At 49.1% G+C, this 15,667-nt stretch overlaps 1 protein-coding gene and 1 non-coding gene across 4 annotated transcripts in view; both read left to right on the plus strand.

Moving 5' to 3' along the window:
- The window catches only part of PBX1 (PBX homeobox 1), a 292,213-nt gene that overhangs the window by 137,430 nt on the left and 139,116 nt on the right, over positions 1–15,667 (plus strand). The window lies entirely within an intron of this gene.
- On the plus strand, positions 1,919–2,024 carry LOC129515452 (U6 spliceosomal RNA). Its single transcript, XR_008665587.1, has one exon. It is a non-coding gene; the product is annotated as a U6 spliceosomal RNA (small nuclear RNA).

Below are 15,667 nucleotides of genomic sequence, written 5' to 3' on the forward strand. Positions count from 1 at the left end.
TTGCATGAGAGCATCTTGTCTTATGAAGGATATTAAAAATTTCCTGAGAAAAGGGGTATATTCTGTATATATATATTTTTTCCCTATGATTGGCATTGCATTACCCTCTTTTCTATTGATTTGTCATCTGTTTGTCTCTAATACTTTCTTCTCCCTATTTCCAGTCTTCCTCACCAGATTCTCAGTTTCTCCTAGAAAGAAGCATCGCCTGAGGTGTCTTTTGTTGTCCCAGGGCACGTAGTATATAACCTCCCTTGTTATTTTTTTTTTTAGCTTATTGACAGTTTTTAACAGAAAATGTTCTCTTCCTGCCCATGTCTACTTTATGTGCTCAGACACCCTTATATCCAGCCTTGAATGGAGCAGGAAGGAATGCTAGGTGGACATGAAAAATAGTCCCAACTGATGACACAATCTTGTCTCTTGGCAAATAATATTGTTGGTGCATTAGGGTGAGAGTAGCTCTGGGGGAGGGGGACGGTATCTAGCTCTGTGCTTAAGCATCTGCCTTCAGCTCAGGTCATGATCCCGGGGTCCTGAGGATTGAGTCCCACATCAGGCTCCCCATAGAGAGCCTACTTCTTCCCCTGCCTGTGCCTCTGCCTCTCTCTGTGTGTCTCTCATAAATAAATAAATAAAATATTTTTAAAAAGAGAACAGCTCTGAGGGTAGAATGTGCTGGTGCATCTGAAGGCTTTCGACCAGTACCTGACACCAGAACTTGTTAGTTACCCCAGTAGTGCATCGGTGGTGGTCATGATGGTTGAGAACCAGGAACAGTAGCAGTAATGCCTGATGCCCTCTGGTCTGCCTTTTTTGCTCCATTTGTATTTTGAGAGAGTTCCGTATATTTGGGTAGAATCTGTAAGCTGAGGAAACCGCACGACTAGACCCCTCTCCGTGTGAGTCTGCCTTGGGCTGGTGGGATCCTTCTGCCTCTTGCTTGTTCTAAAGGCTGGAGCCTGTCATGGTGTCTTCCTGACGGCCTCTGTGGTCCTGGAACATTGTCTTCAAATGTGTCCCTATAAAAGCCAGCTCCACTTGGGTTCATGCGGCAGTGGGTGGGGAGGGGTGTATTTTTGGACCCAGTAGGTACAAACCCCTGGGTTTGTTTGAAAAGTACAAGAAGGACAGTAACAAGGAAGAGGGGAGATCTGGCTCCTGGCCTTTTCGGGAGACTCTGCTTTTGTGCATCCAGGCCCCACTAGGATGCCTAAAATGGGCGGACATGGAGACCAGAGTTCAGGAGCAAAGTGGAGCAAGGCAGAGAAGGGCAGTGCTTTCCCCTTGTGGATCAGCTATTTTTCTAACTCCCTTTCTTTTCTGTCTCCCAAGCCATAGCTCACAGCGCTGTCTGTTTCACCACCTGTTAGCCCAGAAGGGTGTGCACTGCGCCCTTCCTCTTGGGAATAGGGAACTCCTTTCGGGGGGGAGGGGGGATTGCCAGTATCCTTCAGCAGGTGAGACCAGTTAGCCTCCAGAATAACCTGGGCTGCTTATAAAATGCAGAGTCACAGGCAGGTTTGCTCTCTGGCCTAGGAATCTGCTTTTCATAAATAACCTCCCAGGGAGTAGATTCCTGCTGCACATACCTTACTCATTGGGAAATACCTCTACCTTTGTGCCTCCTCCCGTTCCACCCTGGTGGTGCCTCACTTACCGGTCCTGAAGCTGAGGATCCACTGCCATGTGAGAGCATTTTATTATTATTTTTTAAAGATTTTATTTGTTTATTCATGAGAGACACAGAGAGAGAGGCAGAGACACAGGCAGAGGGAGAAGCAGGCTCCCTGCGGGGAGCCCGATGCGGGACTCGATCCCAGGACACTGGGGTCACGCCCTGAGCCGAAGGCAGGTGCTCAACCGCTGAGCTCCCCAGGTGCCCCAACCATGTGAGAGCATTTTAAATGCAGCCTGTGTGCTCACTTCAACAACACATATAAAAAAATGAGAACAAGATGGAGAAGATTAGCATGGTCCTATCCAAGGATGGCGTACACATCTGTAAGGAAGTTCCTCTTAGTTCACTGAGCTCTGCACTTGTGATTTGTGCCCTTTCCTAAACCTGTTTTATATCCTGAAATTAAAAAAAAAAAAGCATCTGTTGTCCTTTAATTAATGGCCCTCTGACCTATGACCCCAACTCAAGAACTTTGACCTACATCAAGAACTTCTTTTGAGGAGACTAGAGAACTGGTATTACGGATCCAGGGTGTTCCTCTAGACGGCTGTCCCTGAAGGGTTGGTAAGATGCAAGTTCCTACATCTTTGTTCAAAAATCTAGTTTGTAGCAGTTGCGGGGAATGGGTGGCAGGAGCGAGCAATGCCTCTCCTCGTTCCTCCTGGCAGTCTGTGGTGACCACCGTCGGGATACCTGCGGTGTCCCCTGCACACGGGTTAGAATGTTGGTGGCTTGAACTGGGCCAGGAGAGCCTGTGACAGTGTTGCCCGGACACTGCTGGAGATGGGGATCATGAGGGGAGAGTGAGAGGGTGTCCTGGATTTGCATTCACAAACGTGAATATGCTCACGAGCTCCAGCTTTTTCCAAGATCTCGGAGATGCGATTGTGTTTACTCACCTGCACGTGCACTGCCTCCTGCTGATAGAGTTGTGTATTTGTAGGTACCGTTAGGCTTTTCCCTTCCACGCCGCAGCTGCCATACTGGAGCCACCTGTCCACTTAGAGTTGGCTGAGTTGTGTGTGTGAGTGTGTGCACTCACGTGGGTGTATGTGTATATGTTTACGCCTGTGTTTGGTGACCGGCCATCCTCTTCTCGTGGTCTCCTGTTAGGACTTGGTCTGTGCCACAGTGCAGAGATGCTTAACTTACCCTGCCGGTTCCACTGATGTCCAGCCACGACATGTCATCTGATTTTTGAAAACTTGGTGTTTGCAAACATCCTTGTTCCTCTCTGATTATCCCCCCTGTGCTATCATAAATGTGTGAAGGCAGGGGAACTTCAGGACAATGGTCTAGAGATGTGACGGAGGAGAACGTGTCTGGATTGTGTGGGTAGTGGGTTACTTGGTATAGGTTTGTATCATTGGAGTTGAGTTATAGTGGTGGGACCGGGGGAGGGAGACAGACAGACACACATGGATGCAGAGACACTCAGATACAGACACACAGACGCTCAGATACAGGCACAGACATACAGATATACAGACATACAGACACACACATAGACCCACAGGCATTCAGATACAGACACACAGACATACACATAGACGCACAGGCATTCAGATACAGACAGACACCTAGACAGACACCCAGATATAGACACACACATACACACACAGACACCCCGATATAGACAGACACACAAGCACACACACACAAAACTACACATATACATACAGACACACAGACATTCAGATACAGACACAGACACACACACACACACACACACACAGTATCTGTACTGACTCTCATGAGCCTAAACTCCTTCTGGCAGGGATGACCTGTTAGCCAAGGGCCCAAGCCTGCGGGTGACAACGTGGGTCTCTCTGTCTCTCTCTCGGTCACAGCCATTTCTGCCGGCTGCACTCAGTTTCTGTCTGAACCGAGAAGCCCACATACTCTCAGGCCTGAGACAGGGAGGAAAGGAAAAGGAATGGCCTGTCCTCTGACCTTTCCTAAACCTCTTCTCCGCACAGCTCCAACAGCGCCCATGAGGACCGCGCCGCCTTGTTACGGTGGGCTCTGGCATTCAGAGCCACTTCCCTACAAATCTCTTTTTCTTGGCATTTCCTCCAATTTAACCACCCCTGAATTGCATTTGAATCAGTTGAGAGAAAGAGAGAAGGGGAGGAGGCTCCCCCCCTTGCTCTTGGAAAAGCAGCTCACAACCAGCTTTATTTGGTAAAACGCTGCAATAGATGCTTGTCAGAAATAATTTATTCCTGTTAGCTGTAATCTGAAGGAAAACAGATACAAGTCCTATAGTTAAAAAAAAAAAAGTAAAGTAGTCTTGCTTTCGCTGACAGTACAAAGGTGTCATATACAAGAAGGATTGACACAGACCAAGGGGTCTTGTGGGAAATATGATAATAACTATAAAGAAGACAGATTATTCCCCAGTTGCCAACATTCAAACCTTTTTACAGTCAGTTCAAACATATAAAACTTTATTGCTCTAGCAGAAAGGGGAACAATTTCTGGTTGCACAGCTTTCCCAGGGCTGGGTTTATACTGTCTGTGTTATTGCTCTATAGTGGCATTTTAAAGTTTATTGAACAAGACTTTTACAATTGAAGGAAGTATATAAAACTGTAAATTTATTAGATTTTTCAGGATAAGTGCCCTTTCTAGTTGTGCTCAAGAATTCGGAGCTACGAGAAACTGCTAGTTACAAGACTTATTAATATTAAAGGCTGAGACTACGCACATTTTATACCTTAACCGGTCTCAAAAATAATATTATTATATTACTGGGCGTCAAGGCTCTGATGCTGTGGAATTGGATGGCTACACACATGGAGGACTCTGAAATACCAGACATGTTTATTTTTCACTGGCTAAAAAGTTAGCTCTTGTTATATCTTACTTTATCTGATTTGAACACAATCGGTCAGGATTACTCCTCTGTTCACTGAAGATCTCTCATGGTGGTTTTTCGGTCAGACCCTTGCTTATTTCCCAGCATTTCTCGGTGGAGGGCTGCCGTGTTGAGTACAGGTGATGGGCTTTTGGAGCGTATTTTACGTGAAGTAATGTATCGTGATGTTCCCCTCCCCCCCCCAAAGCAGCTAAACATTCAAATAATCAAAATGCTACTAAAAGGAGTTCTCTATTATGTTTTTCAACTTCCCTCTTTTTTAATTTTTTTAATTAATTTTTTTTATTTCTTTTTAAAAAAATTTTTTTTTAATTTCTTAAAAGCCTTTGAGGGACATGACTTAAGGAATTTTGTAATGTTTGTGATCATCTGTATCTTGGTTTCTGACCATCTGCACTCTAGATTTTTTAGGCCAGAAGATTATTTGTTGTGGGGGCTGTGCTCTGCTCTGTAAGGTATTCAGAGGCATCTCTGTTCCCTACCATAGTAGCCAGTGTCCTCCCCGTTATTCCACTGGGACAGCCAAAAATGTCTCCAGACATTGCCAGGTGCCCTCTGGTTGGGGGGGGGGGGTAATCATCCCTTGTTAAGAAGCACCCATTTATTTTATTTTTTATTTTTTTAGAAGATTTTATTTATTTATTTATTTGACACAGAGATGGAGAGAGCACAAGCAGGGGGAAGCAACAAAGGGAGAGGAAAAAGCAGGCTCCCCGCACCTGATGTGGGGGTGGGGGATGTGGGGCTCGATCCCAGGACCCCGAGATCATGGCATGACCCAAAGGCAGATGCTTAACCAACTGAACCTCCCAGGTACTCGAAGAACCACTCACCTACCCATTATTATAATATGTCTTTGAAAACAATTTTTTTTTACTGTAAATAATAAAGTATATGATGTAGGTTATATCTGGTAATTTAAAAAAAAAAAAAAAACAACCCAGTTACCAGATATGGTCAATGATAGGCTTTTTTAACTTTCAGAAATGTCTGACTGTGGACTTCTCTTCAATAGTGTGTTTGTTACCCAAAGAATATGACCTAACTCAGTGTTTGAAGTGTTCTGTGGAATTTCTTGGGACTAAATTACTCCATAATAAGAAATGTCCTGTTTGCTTGCCTGAGTCCGACGGCCCATGTTTACGGGTGTATCCATCTCTGAGTCTAGAGGGCGTATTCTTTCTGTATTATCTTAGGGTTCACCACTTATCTATATGTTAGCCTCTTTGATTTTTCAAACGCATGTGCAGAATCATATGTACATACACATACACACATTTATATTACGAGCCTTTGCAGTGAAGGATTTCAGAGGGACGGAGACATTTGGATTATAATTTTCTCACTTGACATATTTAATGAGGATGTACCATCAACTTGCCTTTAATTTTCAATTTGTGTTCGAGAATTTTTTTAACCTCATCAGAAGGTTTTATTAGTGGATACATTAAAAACATTCAAAGAGGTTGTTTATAGCACCTGTTCACCTTCGTGCCACCTAATGTTAGGGAAGTACCTACGTGTGAATGGCACTTTGATTTGGGATTTTGTGCTAATTTGCCTAATGGCCATAGCGTTTACAGAATAATTAAGACAATATGTTTTCAAAAGAGAGTAAATTATAACAGGCCTTTTGTTTTTTATTGCTTGCTGCAATTTTGGAAGTCTATTTGCTTTTTTCCCCCCTTCTTTGTAAAAATTTTAGACACTTGTGACTTAGTAAGGTGAACCTCGGAAGTGTCTTGCTTCTGTTACTATTTTGTGGAGCCACTGATCTTTCCTGTCCCCGTGGCCTTGGATGGTTGGTGATGTTAGCCATGAGGCAATGTGTCCTTTCTCCTCCTCTTGCCATCTCTCTAGGTCGTTGGGCCCGTACCCTGTAGGTGCATCCGAGGTTCTCTTGTGTGAGAGTGTGTGACACCCCTAAAAAGTATGCTGTAACTCACTTTATTTACTGATGTTTTTCTGGTAAGCTGGATATAAAATATGATATGATTGGAAAGCGGATCATACAATTGGAAAGTCGGTGGGTCACCTCTGGTGATCCTCTTAGCAAGTCAAAGGGTGTGTTCACCATCACCCCTCTAGCTACGTTTGGTTTCCTTATGTCATAATACACCTTGCTTGACTTTTTCAACTACTAGTATCCATACCCATGTGGTACCCGTCCAAAATGGCAGCTGTGGAGTTACGCGTGAGTCATGTGCCCGTCTTTGAACTTGGCCATCAGAGGAGGTGCTTAGCCCCTATGGGCCGGACTCCCGCCCCTACAAATGATAGCGTCCACACTTCATGAAGTTAAAGAATGCTTACGGTCTGTGGTGTAACTTGTCATGAGAACCCGACACTGAGTCAGGCATCCACAGCCCTCCCCTCCAAAGCACTCCTGGTGAAGAGCAGAGTCTTCTTCAGGTCGCGCTAACCTCTGGATCCCCAGGTCCTGCTCCCAGGCACCCTGGGGGAAGGGGCAGATCGCCGTCTTAGGAGAACCGGGACCAGGTGAAAGGAGTCGCTAAAGGAGACCAGAACCCCAGGCAGAGTTGGGTTCCGTGCGTGTCCCGAGTTCCTGGCAGGCCTCGGCCAGGCCGCCACCTGCGGCGGTGGGTTGCCGAGGCCTGTGGACTCTTCCAGGCTGAGAGGGAACGAGCAGGAACAGCACGAAACAGCAAATGTCAGGAAAGTGGTAAGCCCTGAATCTTTTATGAGACCTTGGGTATTCTGATCACAGCTCGGCTGACACTGAGATGGGAATACAGATTACGGGAGGGGGCGGCTGTGACATGAAGCCCAGGCTTAAATCTTCCCAAGGTTTAACGTGCCTCGCCATATGAATATTTTTGTTATTTTATTTGGCGCCGTTCCCGCAGGAGGCCAGGAGAGAGAGCGCTGGCCGAGCCTGGGCCAGGGCAGGGCCCGAGATGCGGGAGCTGAGAACCGCACTGTGGCTGACGAGGCTCACACCCTTGTACGGCTGTGCGTGTGTGTGAGTGTGTGAGGCCGCGTGAGGGTGAGAGACTGAGAATGCGAGTCTGTGTAATAGTGTGTGTGTGAGGAGCGTATGTGAGATTTCGTGTGAGAGTATTGGAACGTGAGCGTGCATGTAATTGTGTGTGTGAGAGAATGAGTGTGTGTGACAGTGTGAGAGGAATGTGAGTGTGTGTGTGAGAGAATGTGAGAGAGCGACTGTGTGAGACAGCATGTGTCAGAATGAGTGTGAGTATGTGTGTTGGAGACAGAAGGTGTGTGAGTGTGTGAGAGAATGAGTGTGATGTGAGAGAAAGAGTGTGAGAGAGACCTGAGAGCATGAGAGAGAACGAGTGCGTGTGACAGTGCGCGTGTGTATACGTGAGTGTGTGAGGGGAAGGTGAGTGTATGTGAGAGACTGTGAGTGTGACCTGAGAATGTGTGGGGAGTGTGTGTGAGAGAATGAGTGAATGTGACAGAGTGTGAGACTGTGTGAGAACGAGTGTATGTGTGTGGGTGGGGAATGTGAGTGTGTGAGAGACCACGTGTGAGAGAGACCTGAGAGCATGAGAGAGAACGAGTGCGTGAGACAGAGTGTGAATGTGTGTGGGGGAGAGAATACGTGCTGGGGGGATGCGAATACGCGTGTGAGCCGGCGAGTGTGCCCGAGAGCACAGCTCCCCGGGAATCCTGTCGCGTGTCAGGCCTGGATGCTGAGGCCCTCAGACCTGCTTACGAATTCCCTCGGCTTCCGGTGAGGGAAGGAAGGAAAAGAGCAGGGCCCCGAGCTGCAACGAACTGCTCGCCTGAGAGCTTGTCTTGGGAATGCAGATGGCTCAGGGGCCTCCAGGCGGGGGTGGCTTTTAGGGAGAATGGGGGGAAGCCACGAGAACGTGGGGGCCTGTGGGGCCGCGGGACACGCGAGCGAGAGACGCTGCTGCTCCGAGGGGAGGCCGCAGGCCTGCGGCGGGGCGGGGCGGGGCGGCGCGGCCAGGGGCTCGCTGTGGGCCCGGCCCGGCATCAATTGCCGCCGAGCTCAGGGGGAGGCCCGAGGGTGCAGCCGGCGCGGACGGACGGGGCGGCCCTGACGGACGCCGAGCCTTGGCCGAGCCCCGGGGAGCCGCAGGGAGCCGCGAGGGCCGCCGCGAGGGCCGCGCACAGCTAGACTTTGAACTGCTTTCCCGGAGCACGACTTGGCAGCGCCTTCGAGCGTCTGGATTCCGCTTCTCCACGCGTGTCCGCATCTGGAGGGTCGCGCGCTGGCCCGGAGCCAACCCGCGAGTCCGCGGCGAGGCGGGGAGCCGGCAGCCCGGCGCAGGCCGGCACAGGCCGCGGGGCCTGGGCGGCCTTGTCCTGTGGGAGCCCGTTGCGCAGCAGAGGAGCGCTGTGAGGGGCACGCGGGGGCGACTGAGGGGTCGTCATTCATCAAGAAGAACTATTTGTATCCAGTGACGCTGAGGCGTCAGGCTCTGGTCTAAGTGCCTTTAACATATGTCACCTTCACAGCAAACCTGGCGCAGGTACTTCATCCTCACCTTAGCGATGGAGGAGCCGGGGCTGAAGCAGGCGTAGGGGAATAGAGCCGGGTTTTGCCATTCATTCATTCATTCATTCATTCATCCATTTATTTTAGAGCGAGAGAGCAGGTGTTGGGGGGGAGGGCGCAGCAGAGAGAGAAAGAGAATTTCCAGAAGACTTCAGCACAGAGCCCGATGCGGGGCTTGATCTCACGACCCCAAGACTGTGACCTGAGCCGAAATCAAGAGTCGGACACTCAACTGACAGAGCCACCCAGACCCCCCACCTGGCCGGAGCCGGGTTTGAACCAAGGCTGTCTCCAAGGAGCTTGGCCTCGAACCCCCACCTGGCACATTTGGCCTGAATCTGTTCCTTCCCTTGAGCCCCCACTCACTGAGCGCTTAGCAGATGCCACGTTCCATGCGGGGTGCTGGGGGTGCACGCTGGGGGAACACCGAGCCCATGCTCACCGTCATGGGGCGCCCAGGCCAATCGGCAGTGGCGGTGGTGCCACCGGTGCTCCGAGAAGGCTTCACCCATGGTCCACAGTGGCGGCCAGTCTGCATAGACGGGATGGCTGCATCCCACCCAACTTTTTGAGGTCCCCTTTGTCAAAATCGGCATCCCCCGAAGGCTCCATCTGCCTCCATTGTTGACACCCAGAGAGCTGGCCTTCGTTCCATGAAAGTTTCTGGAAGCTTCGCAGGGGAAGAGGGGCTTGTGGACAAAATGGGAAGCAGACCCACCAGAGAAACAGGCCCAGCTGCTTGTTGCAGGAAGTTCTCTAGCCTCGTTAGCCCCAAATTGTAGCCGAACAAAGCTAGGTCCATGGAAACAGAAAGAATAAGTAAACAAAAAAAGAAAAGGAGAGAAAACCCCACTTTAACTTGAATAACCCACCGCTGAGCCGGCTCCTGAGTTCAGAGCGGGGGATTCTCATGTTTCCAGGATATTTTCAGATTCTGATGGTAATTAGGGGAAGACCATTGTGACCTTGAAACTTGGTCTGGGGGGACTGAGCTGAGGACCACCAAGACATTGCACACAGACCACCCACGGCAGATGCTTGCATGGATCTGCTGGCCAGTCCTAGGGTTGTCTGCGAGGCAACCTAAGCCCTATTTTGTAGGGCGAGTTGGAAGGGTGAGAGCAGGTGTTGAAAAGCCATGAAAAAAAAAAAAGGATTAAAACAAACATGTGCCTCAGGCTCATTTCAGCTAGCAGCCGGACTTCCTCTCTCTCTCTCTCTCTCTCTCTGAATTATTATTTTTTTTTGAATTTGATATTATTACAGGAACATTATCACAGACTCAATTTTCAGTCGAGAGTGAAAAAGCAGTCAGCTCTGGGGGTGGGCTTCTCGTGAGCCCCATAAATCCGCAGGGAGGAGGGCACGGGGTGGGCGGCTACTCTCGGACCCCAGACAACACCGGGACCGGCGTAGGCCGTCACAGTGCCAGGATACACTGCGTGCTGTAGGTGCGGCCAGGGAGCGGGTCACGGGGCACACCTCGGAGTGTCGTTTCGAGGGTTAAACGGGCGAGCGTGTGTAGGATTGGGGCCTGCACGCCGTGCTCAGCGAGTATCAGCTGTTGCTCCCGTTTCTTCCTGGGCAAAGCGACGCCATCCTCTCTCTGCAGAATGAGAAGGTGACATCCCGAAAAGAGAGGCACCGTCGTGGGTAGGAAGGAACTTCTTTGGGGTTCCCTTAACTTGTTCCTGTTTTCTCATTTCAGTTCCCTGCTTGTCCTTATTGGAAGGCTGCCAGAAGTAGAGTTGAAACTGGGGACCTTCTCCAGTGCTGTTGAATTGATGGGGCGTGTGCCCCGGTGGTGTGAGGGGCCACCTTTCTTCCTATGGGGACAGAGAAGGCCCATGTAGGGGATTCAGGATGAAGGAAGGGGATGACCAGGTTGGAGATACCAGATTTCCTTCCAATGTTGAGCAGAAGAGTGGACAGTGACAGCTGAGTCCAAGGGGCTCAGAATCCACCTGCTGTCGCTGGCCCCATCTGGCCTGCTCGCCTCGCACCCTCCTGCCGTGGGCCCTTCTTCCCCCCTGCTCCTCACCCCGTCCACTTGCATGAGGGGAAATTGCGTCACCCCCTGAAAGGACCGGGTGGCTGTTGGCCATGGGCCCTCAGCGGTGACCCAGGGCTGCACCATCAGCCACCGAGACGTCTGCTGACCGGGGAGGGCAGAGGCATGGACGCTTCTAGCAAAACTTTTACCCTCACGATTTTTTCTTTGGGTCCTTGCTGCCTCCCTCCCCTGCGATGCTCCAGAGGGTTGACTTTCTGTGACAAGCCTGAGAAACAGGTCTGTCGGGAAAGAACACGGGGAGGAACCGGATTTGGGAAATTGCTTTCAGGACACGCAATCCCCACAAGCACGGGCCTGTCCCCCACAAGCGCAACCGTGGTTGATGCCCGTGTCTCTATGAGAAGAGTTGAAGGGAATGATATAGACGCTCCGTTACGGATGTCCAGCCGCCGTGGGCCGAGGGCCTGCTCCGTGCCGGACGCTGGCGTGTGGCGCTCATTGGTGGGAGGTCTCGGGTCGTGCTTGGCCGTGGGGAGGGGACCCCGGTGGGGGAGCAGACAGGTTCTCGGAATGCAGTTGGTGGCTGAAGAGCTGAGACAGCTGAATTGGTGGTTTCCCTTTGCTATTTTTTTTTCTTCCTTTCTTTCTTTCTTTCTTTCTTTCTTTCTTTCTTTCTTTCTTTCTTTCTTTCTTTCTTCCTTCCTTCCTTCCTTCCTTCCTTTCTTTCTTTCTTTCTTTCTTTCTCTTTCTTTTTTTTTGTCTTTCTTTTCTTTTCCATGAGAGAATCAAAAAGGTCCCATCTGCCTTTTAGGGGGAGGGTCGTGCTTGGTGACTAGTAGCATCTGGGGTAGGGTCCAGTTCATTATGCCACCCAGAATATCAAAGGAGTTTAGGCGTTGGAGACCAGGGAAGAAGAAGGGATTTAAATACACACACACACACACACACACACACACGCACACACCCCACAACCCTGCTGCCAATCGGGTAGCTCTCTCTGCTGTCTGCAGGCTGCTGCTACCCACTCGTTACAATTAAAATGAAGTGTCCGTCAGCGGCTATCTTCTCTGTGTGGCCCATATGTTTCTGAGCTGATACTGTCCGGATTATTCTGTTCGGGAAAACGATAACGGCTGTTTATAACCTTGGCAAACACTGAGGCTTAATCAGGCTGGAGCACATTTTCACCAACTGGCTGATAACAGGCTGTTAGCAGCCTTATCGCTGGGGAGAGATAGGCCAAAATAAGCAGATCTGTGAGCACAGGAGCCCAATCGAGTGGTACACACTCTGGCCCCAGCTTTATTTTTAGATTCCCTTTCCCCGGTTGATATCAGAAGGCGCAGAGGAAGGAGGTGGGGTGGGTAGTAATGTGTGCCCCCGTGGGATGTTAATCAACATGAGAGGCAGAGGGTCAGCCCGGCTTCCAGTGCTCCGGGCTCCCTTCAAATGAGGGAAAACACGTGCAGGTCTTAGGAGACAAAGGAAGGGAAGGGGCTCTGTTTCCTGGCCTGGTGTGTGGGCCCCGATGCCTGTTGGGCTCAGCATCTTCCCGCCGTTGGAGGCTCCACCTGGACCGGCCGGCATAGGTGCTGGGCTCTTCCCACGCTCTCTCCTGCTGTAGGGCCTGGCTCGTGCCTTCTGTCTTGGTGGCCTCCCTCCGGAGTGACAGACCCTGCCCCATTCATCGTCCTCGCGTGGGCTTAGAGGCCACACAGTGGGCCGGGTCAGCGGAACACAGACAGGAGAACGGACACTGAGTGGGAGGCCCAGGCACCAGCATAACCCGAGGCCCCGTGGAGTCCTGGACTGGTGACTGGTTCTCAGCCCCCAGGGAGGCACTACTGTGTGCGTTTTCAGAGCGGCCCAGCCTCCTGCCTCTTGGGATGGCCTTCAAGGACGAGCCCTTTGGACCCGTCCCCATACAGTGAGAGATAAAAGCCAGATCCACAGCTAGCTTTTTTGCTTCTGGACCCAGTTCTCCGAAACAAGTTACTCCTGAGCCTTGACATGTGTGCGCTGCTAGAGCAGGTAATGGATTTGAGACAAAAAGATAGAGGAGAGGCCGTCAAGCGTGTGATGGAAATACACGTTGGAGGGGACGCGGAATGGCTATGGGCAGCAGATGCCAGAAAAAGAAGGCAAGCAGGAAGGTATTGTTTGCCGTGGACAGTGGAAGTCTTGATGTTTCCTCTGCATTCTGCAGAGACCGTCCTCTCCGGAAGAGCATTGGGCATCTTTCTGTCTGCTTCCGTCCGTGGGTCCGTCTCCAGCTCTCTTCTCCCCTTTCTTTCCTGTCCTCTCCTTGCTTGCTCTGCGCAGCTGCCCCATTCCCCACTCACTTTTGTCTGCCTAAGACCCAGCCAGTGGAGTCAGGTGGCGGGAAAGAGGGGCAAGCGGACCCGTGCATGGGGGGAGGGAGGCGTTTTCAGGGGCGCACAGATTGAAGTAAGCACAGAAGGCAGCAGAGAGCATTATTACCATTATCATGCAAATCTATTTACAAGGCTCCCTTTATTCATTAATCTTTGAATAGCAGAACCGTTCATACAGCCCTGAAATAAGAACCACCTGTGCCTCTACAACCAAAAAAATTAAAAAAAAAAAAAAAAAGATACGGGCGTTAAGGACAAATGATATGTGGGAGCAGGAAGGGAAAAATTAAATATAAACAAATCCAATCATTCTGTCATTTAGATCTCCACGTATATGATTTTACAGCTCCCCTGTTGCAAAATGGCCAGCTGATGGGCAATTTAGGAGACGTCCCCCAAGTTGAGAGAAAATCTCGGGGGAGGGCTGGAAATGTAATCAAATGACTCCAACAGTCTGTGTTTAAAAATCCAAACACAGGTTTTTCTGCACCAATTCTTAATTCTCCTGTTTGGAAGTTAGTGCCCATAAATGGAATCTAAATGATCCGGGTGAGTGTTTCAGAGCCGCTGGTGGACTCAATATAGAGGAATCCCTTACATTATTGTCACTGGATTCATCGTAATATAATATAAAAATCTAAATCTGGAAGAGACCTTACATATGATCCAGTTCAATCCTCTCACTGTCTATTAAACCTTTAATTAAGAGTTCCTTACACGTACTCCACATCCCCATTTGTCACATGGCACATAGACTGGTTACATTATCTTTGGAGCAGTTATTCTTACAGAGAGCAACATAGCTCTTGCAAACACTTATTACCCTGTGTTATAGGCAATTAGCAGGGGCTGCAGGGAGATGCGGGGAAGGGCTCCAGCTTTCTTTGCCACTGTTGCTAAGATGGCAGGATACCAGTTAGAAAGTCCACAGAAGAGAACATCTCCCACGTAGGGCTAAGCCTCTTCTGAGAAAACCTACAAGAGTGCCAACAAAATGCAATGGCCTCCGCATCCCTTTCGGATGGACCTGATGTTAGCTGAGCCTGACAGACCCTGACAAATCCGTCAAAACGTTGGCTCCTTTAGTTCTAACCACCAGACATTATTGCTCACAAGTGTTAGAGTCACAGAATCTTAAGAGCCAGAGGAACCCACCTGAAGAACTACGTCCTGGTTGTGTAGATGAAGAAATCGAAGCCCCGGAGAGGGGACTGGAGCTGCCCGGTCCGTCTGAACGAGGGCTCCAACTCTAGGGATGAAGAGGATCTCCTACCTTCTAGCTCAGCGCTTTTTCATTTTTATGATGACTTTATAGGCTGATTTAGTTGTAGGATGAAGAGGTTAAAATAAATCCCTTAACTGTCCATGCCACTGTGGGCTCATCTATAAAATGAGGATTGTAATTCCTCAGTTGATTTTTAAGTTCCCCAGGAGCTGGGCCTGTGCCATCCACCTCCGCCTTTCCCGGGTGCACGCTCTGAACGTGGAGCTGCTCAATAGATGTTGACTACTGAATATTTGAATGAATATTTGAATGAATGAATGAATGAATATGACTTTTAATTGGATTTCTCAAGTGATGACTCTTTCATTAAACGATTCATCTAAGTTGGGCGCATATTCCCAGCCACGCATTTCTTAAATCTCTTTCAGGAGAAACAACGAAAAATGGTGATGAGGCCTTTGGCAGTTCTGATGAAAGACCTCTCAGGACTGCAGAGGCCTGTTTATAATCGAGGAATTTTGTTATTGTTCGTTTGCCTCGTGGTTGGTTGTTCGCAAAGCCCATGCTCCTGAGGGTCATTTGACTTTGAGGTTCTCGGTAGTTAGAGTCTTTCCATTTTTCCCAGCGATGGAAGGGGAGTTTGCTTGTTTTCTTTTTTCTTTTCTTTTCTTTTCTTTTCTTTTCTTTTCTTTTCTTTTCTTTTCTTTTCTTTTCTTTTCTTTCTTTTCTTCTTTCTTTTCTTTTCTTTCTTTCTTTCTTTCTTTTCTTTTCTTTTCTTTTCTTTTCTTTTCTTTCCTTTTCCTTTTCTTTCCTTTTCCTTTTCCTTTTCTTTCTTTTCTTTTCTTTCTCTTCTTTCTTTCTTTCTTTTTTCTTTTCTTTTCTTTTCTTTTCTTTTCTTTTCTTTTCTTTTCTTCTTTCTGATTTTTCACTTATTTGTTTGACACAGAGAGAGTGTGTGTGAGCACAAGCAGGAGGAACAGT

Source organism: Nyctereutes procyonoides, unplaced genomic scaffold (genome assembly GCF_905146905.1).
Source record: "Nyctereutes procyonoides isolate TBG_1078 unplaced genomic scaffold, NYPRO_anot_genome, whole genome shotgun sequence".
Taxonomy (NCBI): domain Eukaryota; kingdom Metazoa; phylum Chordata; class Mammalia; order Carnivora; family Canidae; genus Nyctereutes; species Nyctereutes procyonoides.